This window comes from Musca autumnalis, unplaced genomic scaffold (genome assembly GCF_047663935.1).
Source record: "Musca autumnalis isolate F117 unplaced genomic scaffold, ASM4766393v1 scaffold_5, whole genome shotgun sequence".
NCBI lineage: Eukaryota > Metazoa > Arthropoda > Insecta > Diptera > Muscidae > Musca > Musca autumnalis.
In genome coordinates this window covers 119,278,711-119,293,448 of record NW_027412088.1, presented here as the reverse complement: position 1 = coordinate 119,293,448, position 14,738 = coordinate 119,278,711, and the positions used below count along the sequence as shown (strand labels likewise).

At 35.4% G+C, this 14,738-nt stretch overlaps 1 protein-coding gene across 2 annotated transcripts in view; it reads left to right on the top strand.

Annotated features, from left to right (window-relative positions):
• The first annotated feature begins 803 nt into the window (after positions 1–803).
• Positions 804–14,738, top strand: part of Myd88 (myeloid differentiation primary response protein MyD88) — a 159,504-nt gene continuing 145,569 nt past the window's right edge. Inside the window, exon 1 of one of the 2 annotated variants that reach the window (XM_073992675.1) lies at positions 804–1,266. The gene's annotated coding sequence lies outside the window, so the exon portion shown is untranslated. The remainder of the gene's footprint in view (positions 1,267–14,738) is intronic. The other variant, XM_073992676.1, reaches the window with a different exon arrangement.

Sequence of the window (14,738 nt, the reverse complement as noted above, 5' to 3'; positions counted from 1 at the left end):
ACCTAGGGCTAGAAATTACAGGTATCATTAGTTAGTCCCAATTTACATTAGGCGAGTTTACTTGCGGCAATTGTCAGTCTGTGGGTGAGAGAGGGTGTTGAGAGGCAAAGGGTTACCATATACCTCACCTCTCTCTCCATCAAATTGACAATTGCCGCAAGTAAACTCGCCTAATGTAAATTGGGACATAGCATTTGCTCTGTTCCAGAACCTGCAAGAAGCTACTATTTTTTACTACGATAACATTTTTTCCTTTATGTTATCGGAAAAAATAGTAATAATTAGTAGATTCTTGCAATTCTGGACCAAACCAATTAGTAGCATAATGTGCTAACATTTTCAATATTAAACAATAAATTTGTAATATGCCATTTGTTTTCTGAAACGAATTCAATTTCTAATTTCCAAATTAAATTTCTTTTGACGTTTCAAATTCGACTAAATGTGCAGATGCATCTATCTTGGTAATTGTGCTATGAACAAAAATCAGCTGACTGTCATTTAAACCCTAAAAATAGGTGTGTACAAATTTGTACAAGTCCAGTAACTTCTTGTAATCGACTAAGGAATTTTACATTGTACTGTAGATTAAACGAACAACATCCAGTAACAATTTGTACAAATTTTGAGTAAACGAACACACAATGTATATATAAATTCATCGAGATTTGTACTGGATTTATTAAACCCAGTTCAGGATTTATGACCAGTCTAAATGAGCTACGTGGTTTGCTTGAATTTTAAGGAAATATTTGGTCCGAAAAAAATTGCGAACGGCAACACTGCCCAATACTGACAACCTTGGTTACTATGGCAACACAGCAAAGTACGTCGATCACCTGACAATCTGTGAACTCTGCTTGGTGACTTGGTTGTCAGTTTCATATTATTTTCGTTCGTGCTTTTCTTTGTTTTTGCTACTAAATATACAAAATAATAATTGAATATAAAATATACTGAAATTTACGTTTTATATTATCATATCGTGTCATAGACGTCTCATTTAGGCACTAAAACGGGTTTGCTTCGGTGTTAAAATTATTTATCTGTCGGCCGTTGTTGTTGTGAAAGTCCATTCTTATACTCTTATTTATATATATAATGTAATGCTGAAATTTAAAGTGTACGGTGGAATGGTTAACCTACAAAAACATTTGCTTTAATAAGAATTTTAGAATTGTCAATGTGTCGGATAAAGGCGGAATTAAAACTAGTACCCAAGATATAAATTTACGACGGCACTGGAAGGAACATAAAAAACTGAAGGTAAACTTTTGTTTGAAAAATGTACAGTTAGACAACTAAATATTTGCAAATGGAGTAATGTACATAAATTCAAAATTATGAGTTTTTATTAAATATCAAATAAAAATGCCTTCACACATCTGTGAGTATGGTGTCCAAAACCGGGTAACTAAAAGTTAGATAAAACAAAGATTGGCATAAATAGAATACTCTCCCACCTGACGGAAAAATCTGATTTTTTTTAAATTGTAAGTTTTTTCTAAGTAGCCGGCCAAAGGCCGGGATTAGAGGCTTTCTCCTATTTACAACAATTTTTTAATTTAAAATTTTTTTCTTAGTCCCAATTTACATTAGGCGAGTTTACTTGCGGCAATTGTCAGTTTGATGGAGAGAGAGGTGAGGTATATGGTAACCCTTTGTCTCCCAACACCCTCTCTCACCCACAAACTGACAATTGCCGCAAGTAAACTCGCCTATTGGGACTTACTTTAACAACGGAATTTTCGGAACTTCAGAGGCTCATATCTCGAGAAGTAACTTTATATTTTTGTACCTGTGGTAACATTTCAGATTTATCGCTGGTAGAGTATTCAATTTATGCCGCTAAATATTTTGAAAGTGCCTTGCAAAATATGTCTTTTCACTATTCAAGATTGACTTAAGCTCTCACGTATAACATGATTATCATTGCTCTGCAAGAAGTTACTATTCAGTCATATCTTAAAACATAAAAAAATTGTTTTCCAATAATTAATATAATTACACTCCTCAACCTTTTCCTCCTCTCCTCCGCCTGTTTTCCAATATTTTTCCGAATTTCCGTATGTCTTCATTAAAAAACTTTTAACTTTCCAAGCTGTTTCATATGGTGTGCTCTATTTATTTATTATACCAATTTATTAAAAAAGGACATCAAGCAAAATATTTCTCAACAAATGATTTAATACTAAAGAAGAATCAAAATAAAAACAAACAAAATTAGTGTTTTGTTTTGTGTCATTGCATTACACTCTGGCTATTACCCAGGACGGAAATTTCCCTTGTACTAGAAGGTATTGCCTTCGAAAAGTCGGCTAATGTAAGGCATTTTTGACGGGACATAGGCGTACGGATTAACCAGTTAAATCCAGTTCTGTTTTCTCGTCCGTTCTTGTATACGGTATCTGGACATGCCGATTCAATTTCAACCATGGTACAATACATTCTTCATGATAGACATGAGAGCAGGGTAATTTTAAACAATTTTAGATTAAAAACAGCAAAAACACAGGCCTCTTAAGTTCCGAAAATTCCCTTGTTAAAGTAAGAAAAAAATTTAAATTAAAAAAATGTTTTCGTGAAAGTCTTAAATCCCCGTCCGAAGGCCGGCTACTCAGGAAAAACTTGCAATTTAAAAAAAAAAAATTTCAAATTTTTTCCGTCAGCTGGTAGAGTTTTCATTTTGTTCCCAAAGATTTCAACATATAAATTCGGATATAACAAACAACGGTTATAAGCAACAAAGTCATTTTCATTAGTTTTCTTATACACAACAAATTGTTGAAAATGATCACGGTACTATGTAACAATTTTGTATATTTTTTAAATATGTATATGTACGTTAATGAAGATGAGTTTAGTACTCCTTTAAACCGTATTAATTACACTGGTCAACAGGACTTTTGTTTCAACCAAAGTTGCGGTTGTTTCTAGATGAAATCGGCGAGTTATTTTCAAATCCGGTCCCCGTTTTTCTCCATCAGCTCTTGTTTTTGAGATATAGCTCAAAATCGGTTTTTACGAGTTTAACCCAGACTTTCGTTATTTACGGATAAAAACAAATATTTTTTGTGGGTTTTTCGACCCTTTTAGAATACGCGACTTGTGGCTCTATATTATACAAATTAAGTATTTTTGGATAAAATGAAATGTTGTTGGACGTGGCAAAAAATATTTGCCTTAAAAGATAATTTGTGTGGAAGCTGTGGCTATATTTATGTTAAAAAATGGGTAAAAATGGGTTGAAGCCACCATGTCTTTTTTTGTTTTCTCTCGATTTGTGAGTAAACCACACATCTCTCGATTTTCCTGTGAAAGTAAAAGTAGAAGCAAACTAAATAAGGATCATCTCACTAATATATTACTTTTCAAAATTTGAACTGCTTCTACCATTAAAAGATGCTGACATTTTGAAGCCAGTTTTACAGTGTTTTTTGACATTTTCTTCTAATTTCATTCCGCAAACAGGTTTTACAGAAAATCGTATATAGGATTGTAGAACTCGCGATTCTGAGTTATTTGGTATATGTGTCGTGAATGTAATCTGCACAGCTTCATAGAAATCTGCATCCAAATAGGAAAATTTTGTGCGAACATTTTTCTAAAAATCATATTTTTCGGGCCTAATTTTTACAATTGTCCTTCGATTTCCTCGTACTTGATTGCACATTTTAGTTTTTTACGTTCCGGATCTAATAAATCATTCCCCGTGAAAATCCATCCACTAAAACGCGAGTTACAAGAAAGTCCAAAGTAGAAAAATCACCTAAAATTGTTTTTGGAAATATCGCGTATTTTATCGCGTTTTCTGCGGTTCGTTCCCACTGCAATGAAACAACTAATACAGCATCTTCGTTTTAGCGAAAATAGAGTTTTGAAAACTTCACTGATAAGGGAGCTACATTCATTTTATCCCAAAAAATAGTGTGTGATGCTACATCCACGGTTCTTAATTGATCGCCTTGATATAGATATATATCGATGTAGATTTTCATGGTGGACATTGAAATCGGATGCGGACAAAAATTGTATGCACTTTGCGCAAATTAGCGATATTTTATAGGTATTTTAATGCTAAGATGCAGCTGAAGCTACATCTTAGCCTCCAAATTAAATTTCGAAAAATATATACAAATTAACAGATATGGTCTTGCTGTACATGAAAATCATTAATATGAATGTCAATAAAGCAAAATCCGTCTATTTTATTGGGAGATTTAAGCAAAAGGAAGGAAGTATTCCTATAGATTTTTACAATATTTTCTACTACATAATGCATGTGAAAAAATATTTTTTCAAACAAAAAATTATTTTTTTGACCAAAATATGAACTTATTTTGGCTGTAACATCGAAACTATAACACCAATCTGTATGATTGTAGTCTCATTTGATTCGCCGTGAAGTTTTGACCCACAACAAATTTTAATGTAATTTTATGACCACTAAATGGACCTTAATTTTGAAAAGAGTTGACTTATATTCAATAATTTATTAATTTTATGTACATTCCGCGAATTCTGTGTAACATTTTGCAGGTATTATGCAATCTACTCGCTAAAGTCACTTCGAGAGAACTTTTTTGTAACAATTGTGCTCATTAATATAATTAGCGTTTTTATAATATTTTCTTTCTTAGAAAGCGAAATAAAAGCGCCATAACTTTTGTCCGCAACTACCAAAAATTGGCTCGCGACCAGATTCGTACAGGGAATTTTTTTCTTAACCTACATATCAGAAATCGTTGATGTAGCGCGAAAAAAATTTATGCTTTTTTTCTGAAATGGAATATGAAATAATTGACAATATTCCTGATATATCAAAAAATATAGAAAATATACGACGGACCTTGTAAAAATTTCATATTTTGAGTACTTTAAGCTGTAATTACGTCATCGGGGGAAGTCATAGGATCTCCATATGGTACTCCGGATATGCTTAGGGTGTCTACTATATAATCCAGTATTTAAATGCATAATATAAAGTTCATAGCCCCCATGATTCGGCCATAAACTAAAAATCGCCATGAAGACTGCTAAAGGGAAATAATTTACCAGTGATATCATTACCACATAAGCCATTTACTTTTCAATGGCAGTCTTCATGATGATTTTTAGGTTATGGCCGAGTCATGGGCGCTATGAACTTTATATTATATATTTGAATATTGGACTGTATAGTAGACACCCTAAGCATATCCGCATTGCCATATGGAGATCCTATGACTTCCCCCGATGACGTAATAACAGCTTAAAGTACTCAAAATATGCAATTTTTACAAGGTCCGTCGTATATTTTCTATATTTTTTTGATACATACTCACCATAACTACTTCAAATACGATTTGTATCGAGCGTACAACATCTCCTTAATATTTTAATGTTGAAAACCCACAAAAAATATTTGTTTGTATCCGAAAATAACGAAAGTCTAGGTTAAACTCGTAAAAACCGATTTTGAGCTATATCTCAAAAACAAGAGCTGATGGAGAAAAACCGGGACCGGATTTGAAAATAACTCGCCGATTTCATCTAGAAACAACTACAACTTCGTCTGAAACATTCAACTTTTTCAATTTTGTTGAGCAGTGTTATTGATATGTAAAAGAGAGATAAAATAAAGCTTTCTACTGCAGCACCGTATTAGAAATACTCGAACATAAAGAAAAAATTGTCGCCATAACTTATTTTACTTGCAATGAAATTGTAGACAAAAATAGGTCTTTACGATAACCCAAAAGATTGTACAAATTTGTACAAACTTTTACAAAATTCTATTGTACAACAAACTTGTTCAGTAAAAGAGAACTTATCGAACAGGCCTAAAGCTGGGTACACATTGTCAATTTTGAATGACATCTTTGTTGTTGTTGCTAGTGTGGCCTTTCATTTTTGTCATTCATCATGTAACCACAAAATATTTTGTGGTTGCTGGACAGTTATCGATAATTGCAAAAAATCGTCATTCAAAACTGACAATGTGTACTGTACTTAATACTTATACCCTACACCACCCTGTGGTAAGGGTATTCTGTGTTATGCTGGGTACACATTGTCAATTTTGAATGACAGCTTTTTTGTTGCTGCTAGTGTGGCCGTTCATTTTTGTCATTCATGGTTGGACAGTTGGACAGTTATCGATAATTGCGAAAAATCGACATTCAAAACTGACAATGTGTACCCAGCTTAACACATAATACCCTTACCACGGGGTGGTGTAGGGTATTAATATTAAGTACAGTACACATTGTCAGTTTTGAAGCGGGGTACACACGATCAGTTTTGATTGTCAGTTTTGCTCAAATAATCGGTTGCTTGCCAGTGTGGCCGTTCACTTTTGTCAGTCATCAGGCAACCACAAAATATTTTGTGGTTGCTGGACGGTTGGACAGTTATCGATAATTCCGAAAAATCGACAGTCAAAACTGATCGTGTGTACCCCGCTTACGGCAAAGAGGTAGACCCATAGTTCCTCCTAGAGATATGCATAGAATCACTTTCTGAGTCGATTTATGCATGTCCGTCCGTTCGCAACGTACAGGTCGCATTTATTGTTCGATTTGGCTGAAAATTGGTCAAGATAATTTGGAACAACTCTAGTTTAGTAAAAACTCTCCGATTTTTTTGAAATTTTTCCAGAGGTAGATTTTGTTGCGCTGATCATGGGAATGTATAATTTTCTTGGGGGACGGGTCCGGTTATCCGGTTTTTGGACCCGAAAGTCCGGGTACAAAACCCGGGTTAGATCCGGCTCTACTGAACGGGCCCATTATGGGGCTCCATTTAAAAGTAAGCCAGATTTTAGCTCGCACTTTAACCTTCCAAAATGGTGCTATATGTTGTAATACCTTCTCTGGATCCAGAGATATGGCCCTTAGAATCTTGAGAATTCGGTTCTGTAGGGCTCATTTCTTTACATTATAGGTGTCTATGGAAAAATTTAAAGTTCTAAATTGAACAAAATGTTCTTTTAAATTGTATTTTTTTCTGAATAGCCGGCCTTCTGCCGGGAATTTAATACTTTTTCCTATGGACAGGCGCAAATCTCGGGAACGGGATCAAAATTTTCTTTAAAATTATAAATTTTTCTTTAAATAGCCGGCCTTCGGCGGGGGATTTAAGACTTTCTCCTATGGACAGGTGCAAATCTAGGGAACGGGAACACATTTTTCTTTTAAATTATAAATGTTGTTCAAAATAGCCGGCCTTTGGCCGGGTATTTAAAACTTTCTCCCATGGACAGGTGCAAATCTCGAGAACGGGAACAAAATGTTCTTTTAAATTATATTTTTTTCTATACATAGCCATTTAGAGAAACTGGGTTGTCGAGATTCTAAGAGCCATATCTCTGGATCCAAGGAAGGTATTACAATATATAGCACAATTTTGGAAAGGTTAAAGTGTGAGCTACAATCTGTTTTACATTCGATGGGACCCATAATGGGCCCATTTTCGACTTTTTGAGGGTTTTATGGAAAAATCCGGGTCCAAAAATCAGTTTTTGGGTTATATCACCTGACCACCTGAAACTAACCCCATCATATTTCAACTTGTTAGATAGGTATTTCCATAACCTTTCCAATGATACACATTTTGTAGCAATCGTTTCAATAAAGCCTAACCCGGGTTTTGTACCCGGACTTTCGGGTCCAATAACCGGGTAACCGGGTCCGTCCCCGAAGAAAATTATGCATTTTCGTGATCAGCGCAACAATATCTACCTCTGGAAAAAATTTCAGGAAAATCGGAGAGTTTTTACTAAACTAGAGTTAAGCCGATAATTTTTTTAGCCTAATGAAGAACGCTATTGCTTTTGGTGAAAATCGGTTCAGATTTGGATATAGCTCCAATATATATTTTCGGCCGATTTGAGGTATTTGACGCACCAAACACTCTGTATCTGTCCAATTTTTTATGAAATTTGGAATCTGTGATAGAATTAGGTCTATAGATAAATGTGCCAAATTATATCGAAATCGGTTCAGAAATAGCTCCCATATATATTTTCTGCCGATTTGAAGTATTTGATGTACCAAACACGCTGTATATGTCCTATTTTGATGGAATTTGGAATGTGTTACGGAATTATATTTACTCAATTAACCCTTTGCAGCATGTCACTCCATTTGTAATTGACTTCTTAGGTTGTACTTTGGACGACTATATTACACTTTGTTCCGTATTGTTATTTTATAAGTGTTATAAAAGACAGTCCCTAATGTTTTTCCTAAATGCATTTTATTTTTCCATATCATTAAGAAACCCAGATAAAAATACCAATGTTAACGCCATTTTTAGAACGATCGTTTCTAGTCAGAGTTGCTCGGGTATATAATATGTTGCCATTGACTTTGAAATATTTTAATCATTCGTTGTTTACTTTTCGAAATAAGCATTTAGAGTACTTTGTGTCAAATTACACTTACAGCCTGTTTCTGTATGTCGAAACGAAAATGTGTGCGAATGAAACACACCCAAACTTTAGTGTTCGAAATATTATTACCTTTGCTGTTTCTGTTTCAAAAACAAGTTTGGAAGCACACACACGGGTTTGGTAGTGTTTCATTTGCACACATTTTCGTTTCGACATACAGAAACTGGCTGTTAGTGTTCTGTATCCATATATACCTTTTGTAAATGAATATACAGTTAGGCAAGAAATGTATTGCAAAAACCAAAATTGTAGAAAATTTCGTATTAATTGTTCGTTTATGGCAACAAATTATGTAAAAACTATACCGTTTTTTGTGCAAATCTCTTGCTATAGGTCCTTACAACAATATTCCGTCAAAATATGCAAAGATTATTTGCGATTTATAACAAATACGGTCAAAAATAAGAATTAACTACTATTTGGGGGTGACAATAAAAGTATTGCAAAAATTAGCAAATCGATGGTTTCTTCGAGAATTACCAAAGGTGTGTTCCTTAATGAGTTGTCTATCCACTTTGGACATTCATTGGAGCATTAATGAGCTTAGTTAAACCAAAAATTAAGGCTCGGTATGTTCCACTCTAAGGATACTTGTTCCCCAATTTTTAGTAAATCTTATATCCGTGTTATTATATCCGTGAACCCAATTTCGCATACTATTTTCCATGGTAAAGAATATAGTACGCAAATATTCGATATTCCAGTTTCTCCAGTAGCGGTTTAATTTCTTAATTTAATTTTTTGGAATTATTATGATAGCAGAGGATAATATCTATCCACTCAGTAAAAATTAAATCATATCAATACCATTGAGAGACGAAATAGTGCTCTGTCGTAGGTCGTTTCAAAATACTACACTGGTGTCAATTTTTTCCATCTACTTTCCAGAGGTATTTCGATGTTCGCAAAGCCTCGGATTGTTTTGCTTTGTTCCATTATCCTACAATACATATTGAGTCAAATATTCATTCTTGGCATACTTGCCTATGGCCGATTCGTCATTGTTTATTGTTAATATGGTCCAATGCGTTTTTACCTGTCTGAAGGCCCTCCATGACCGCTTTTTTTATTACTGAGCTTTATTACATACAATACTGTTAGTCTATTACTAGCCGCAAACGTCATAAAAATGCATAATGACCACAAAAATTTGCAAAAATTTTATGGTTTTATAGTACTGATTTTCCGTTGCAATACTTTTATTGTCAGCCCCAAGTAGTAGTTATTTAATATATTTGAACGTATTTTTTATAAAGCGCAAATAACCTTTGCATATTTTGACGGAATATTGTTGTAAGGACCTATAGCAAGAGATTTGCACAAAAAACCGTATAGTTTTTACATAATTTGTTGCCATAAACGAACAATTAATATGAAATTTTCTACAATTTTGGTTTTTGCAATACATTTCTTGCCTAACTGTATATTCCTCAATTATTGCTCAAATTGTGATGATAATAACAATAAAATTATATGAATAATTAGTTTAACTATACTGTTCCAATCCCTTATGAGTGTCAGTACATTTTTTTATTATTTTTTATTTATACATACTGTGAAATTATATTGCATATGAAATGCGTAAATGAAATTCCCGTACACAAAATTTATATGAAAATCGTTTACGACTTTTACAAGTTTTACGACTTTTACCACTTTATAAAGTTCGGGAACAGGCCAATTGTTACTTTTGTGAGTAGTTCCGATTCTTAGAATACGTTTTGTACAGCTATCAACTGCTTTTTATGTGTAGTTTCAAACCTTTAATAATTTAAAAGATAAATTTTTAGCAAAAATATTATTATTTTAATGTAATTTTTATAAGTAGCAAGCGATCCCTTTTATTTATACTTTATATAAATCATGTTATATAAATCGAATTGTAGTTTACAGCCCTTAGGTCGTAAGACTGGGCATTATTGTTAAATAAGTAAATAAAAATAAATTAGGTGTATAGATAAATGTGCCAAATTATATCAAAATCGGTTCAGAAAGACTCTATATATGTCCGATCTCAATGAAATTTGGAATGTGTGACGGAATTTGGTCTAGAAATAAAATATTATATAGTCGGCCCCGCCCGACTTTGATCCTTTCCTTAGGTTAGGTTAGGTTTGGGGATGTGTAGTCAATATATATATCTATTGACTACGCCACTCGGAGACCTTTCGGTCCATTGTGATCATCCATAAGGAAAAAAGAGGTTCAGAATTACCTGAGAAGACAAGAGAAGAGAAAAGAGAGAAAAATAAAGAAAAAAGGGGTGTGGTTTGGAAAGTAGTAATAAATGAAATAATTATAAAAGAGAATGAAGATATAATAAATAAAGAGAGGGTGGTTTAGTTGGCGATGGTGGAAAAAACTTTTAGAGAAGTAGTTACGCTTATGGGTCGGCGCGACCCAGCCAATTCAGATTTTTGATGATGTTGTTTATGATTGTTGGTTCCATGTTTGAGTAGAAGGTTAAGCTTGGAGGAAAGCGTATTCCTGTTAATCTATATCGCTTTCGAGTTAACATCGGTTTCTGATTTCTGATTTACTCAAACTTAAAAGTGAAGTTGTTCTCTTTGTTGAAAGATTCGGCTAAATGGCCCTTGACACGTTACACCTTGGTTCATTATGCCATAGTTACTTGGCTTGTTCTTCAAAGAACGTCTCCACCTTCCGAAAAACGTGACATATGGGTGGTTTGATGGAATCAGTGATAGCAGTTCATCTGCCTTCTCGTTTCCCACAATGTCACAGTGTCCCGGTACCCAGCAGAGTCGGACAGCGTTAGTGAGGTTCGCCAAAGCAGTTCTACACCCAGCAAAATGTTTGTAGCCAAAGAAGTAGTTGAATCATGAGTGCAAGTGATTTCGGACTACATCTTTCTACGTGAAAGAAGTCATGATTTTTACAAGGGCATGGTGCAGTGAGGATACTGTCTAATTTGCTTCTTAAGCACACTTTTTGCATTAGTTCTTTGTAGTGAATAAATATACATTCCATGGAAAGTATTTTGAATTGATTTTTCGATTCATTTAAAAATTGATTCGCAAGCATGCAATTTGAGGATATGGGAGAAGTTAACATCTATTAAGCGAGGATTTTCACTGATTTGAGACCTCAGGGCCATTTGGAAAAGGTATTTAAAAGAGTTGTGGTAACTTCTAATTAAAAAATTACTACCAAACTCATGTTTTTGTAGAACATTTTTGTTTGAAAAAACAGTAGTTTGATAATAGTTCGATAGTATTAATGAAATTGAAATATAATGAATATAAAACAATGGAATATCTCAAATAAATCATTTTAAAAAGCGACTGAGTGCAAATAAAAATCAAATACTTTTATTCTAGAAAGTTAGCTTTTATTACTCAAAAATACCCAAAAACATCTTAAAACGCTTCTTGCATAGAGTCATGCCAATATGTGATAAATATCTAAAATTGATTGCTGACTTCTTTCACGTAAAAAAGACATAGGGGGTTATCATGAATGAAATTGTTTCGTCCTTCCGCCTTTCCAACTTAAGGGAGAAATTGAAAAAATTCACGGGGAATTGCCGTTCATGATAACTCCAATAGTCACTTGCAATCATGATTCAACTATTTTTTTGGCTACAAACAAATATGCAGTCTGACATTTCTTGCACCTATGACTATCTTTTTGGATACAAACATTTTGCTGAGTAATTAAAATACCATAAAATAAACGTCCTCAGACTTGATATTGGGGGATTTGATGGCCTTAAGAGCCGGCTGACTATCAACGAAGATAGTCACCGGTTCAAAGATTTCAGCATCCAGACTTTTTATCAACTCTGCGGCCATTTTGATCGCGAAGATTTCTGCTTGGAAAACACTACAGTCGCTGTTCAACCTATATGAGTATTCGAGGCAAAGCTTCTCGCAGTAGGCGCCAGCTCCGGTACCTTCTTCCATCTTGGAACCGTCTGTATAGAAAGCCAGACCGTCCAGAGGAGGGTTACTACGGATCCAGTCATCTCTACTAGGGATAACGACCTCAAAATCATCAAATCTATGGATTGGTGATAAGTAGTCGCTGAATTTCCCCTGCTGATTCAAGCTAAGGTTTGGCCCTAGCTCCCGAAGAATGCATGCATTACCATAGGTGCTGTCACGCCAACGATTCAATTCATGTAGCCTTAGGGCACTACGTGCTGCTTGACCTTTGATGCTAAGTCTCGTGGGCAAGAGGTTTAGCATCGCATTCAGAGCTGCTTGTGGTGTACTTCTAAAAGCTCCAGTTATCAGGATCGAGGCTGCCCTTTGCACCTTGTCCATGTTGTCAGAGTTCGACTTATGTCGAAGCGCATGCCACCAGACAAGACATCCATAGGATAGGATGGGTCTCACAACAGTATTATACAACCAGTGTATAATAGCTGGATTTAACCCCCAACTTTTCCCAATCGAATTCTTACATGAATAGAGTGTGATCATACCTCTCTTCGTCCGTTCCTCGACGTTCCTTTTCCATCTCAATTGAGAATCCAGGATTGTACCTAGGTATTTGGCCTCAGGAGATAGATGTAACTGCACTCCATCCAATGTTGGTGGTATGAAGTCGCCGAGCTTACGCTTTCTGGTGAACAATACCAGTTCTGTTTTCGTTGGATTTACACCAAGGCCATTTGTGGTGGCCCAACGGGACAGCTTTGATAAGGCTCTTTGCATAAGCTCCGAAATTGTGGACAAGAATTTGCCAGTTATTAGTATAACTACGTATAGTATGCGTATGCGACAACCTTAATGCCCTGATTGTCGAATTCCGCCAAAATATTCCCAACAAAATGTTTGTAGCCAAAGAAGTAGTTAAATCATGAGTGCAAGTGATTTCGGACTACATCTTTTTACGTGAAAGAAGTCATGATTTTTACAAGGGCATGGTGCAGTGAGTATACTGTCTAATTTACTTCTTAAGCACACATTTTGCATTAGTTCTTTGTAGAGAATAAATCACAAAAACATATGATTCAACTACTTCTTTGGCTACAAACAAAGATGTAGTTCGAAATCACTTTTATTATTTTTTGTATACAAATTACTTTTTATGGATGCAAACATATTGCTGTTATTATAATTAACAAGAAACAAATTATGTTCTTTGTCTTTTTAAGTTTTTTTTTTTGCAAAATTTTGAAATTTCTAAAATGTGAAAATTGTATGAAATAGATTCAAATCGGACATTGTCAAAATGTGAAGAACGGACTGCATTTTTCATGACTCTGCGTGGACTGCTTCAAAAAAAGCTATTCAATCACTACTTCACAAGGAACAACTTCACAAAAATGTTGCTGGGTTGTTTATCACAAGTAGCCACAGCAGCGGTGAGAGTACACCTCTCCCTGGGGAGTACCTCTAGTTACTGTCTTCCTTGTTGTCAACTCCCCAATGCTGGAATTTATGATCCTGCTCTCCAGCATTCTCTTTATCCAGCAGATCAGGGTTTCCGGGGTGTTGACCGCTCTAAGCGAGAGATGAATGGATTCAAGTTTTACGTTGTTGAAGGCTCCTTCTATATCCAGGAAAGCCGCCAAGGTAAAGTTTGAATTCTCCATGTTTCTCTCAATGAAACCCACGACCTCATGAAGAGCAGTTTCGACAGATTTACCTTTCATGTAGGCATGCTGCGAGTTGCTCAGCGAGGCAGTGTCTACAAAGCTCCTAATCTCCAGATCGATCAGTCGTTCGAGTGTCTTGAGGAGAAAGGAGGATAGGCTGATAGGTCTGTAGTCTTTCGGTGCAGAGTGACTGGCTTTCCCCGCCTTGGGTATAAGTCACCTTTACATCTTTCCACAGATCCGGTACACAGGAAAGAAACAAACAGGCCCTAAAGATCTCCTCCAGAATTTGGTATATCTGCGGTGCGGCAAAATGAAGCATCGCAGGAATTACTCCATCTGGACCAGGTGACTTATAGGGTTTGAATGTACTTACTGCCCACTTTATTTTGTTTCTGCTTACAACCTTATCAATGAGGCTCTCGTCCACTGACGCTTGGACTTGGAAGTTATCACATTCATAGTGAAGGATACTGGCGTCCGTGCAGTCAGGGAAGTGGGTCTCAGCTAGAAGGTTTAGAGTCTCAAGACCTGAGTCTGTCCACGTGCCGTCCGGTTTTTTGACACTACCAATGGATTTGGGGTCCTTCGAGAGTATCTTACGGAATCTGGCAGCGTCATTTACCCCTTCTACAGACTCACAGAAATAAACCCATGACTTCTTTTTGGCGCGCTTGATTTCACTCTTGTATTTGGTGAAACTCGCTTTATACGATTCCCAGTCACTGTCAAGTT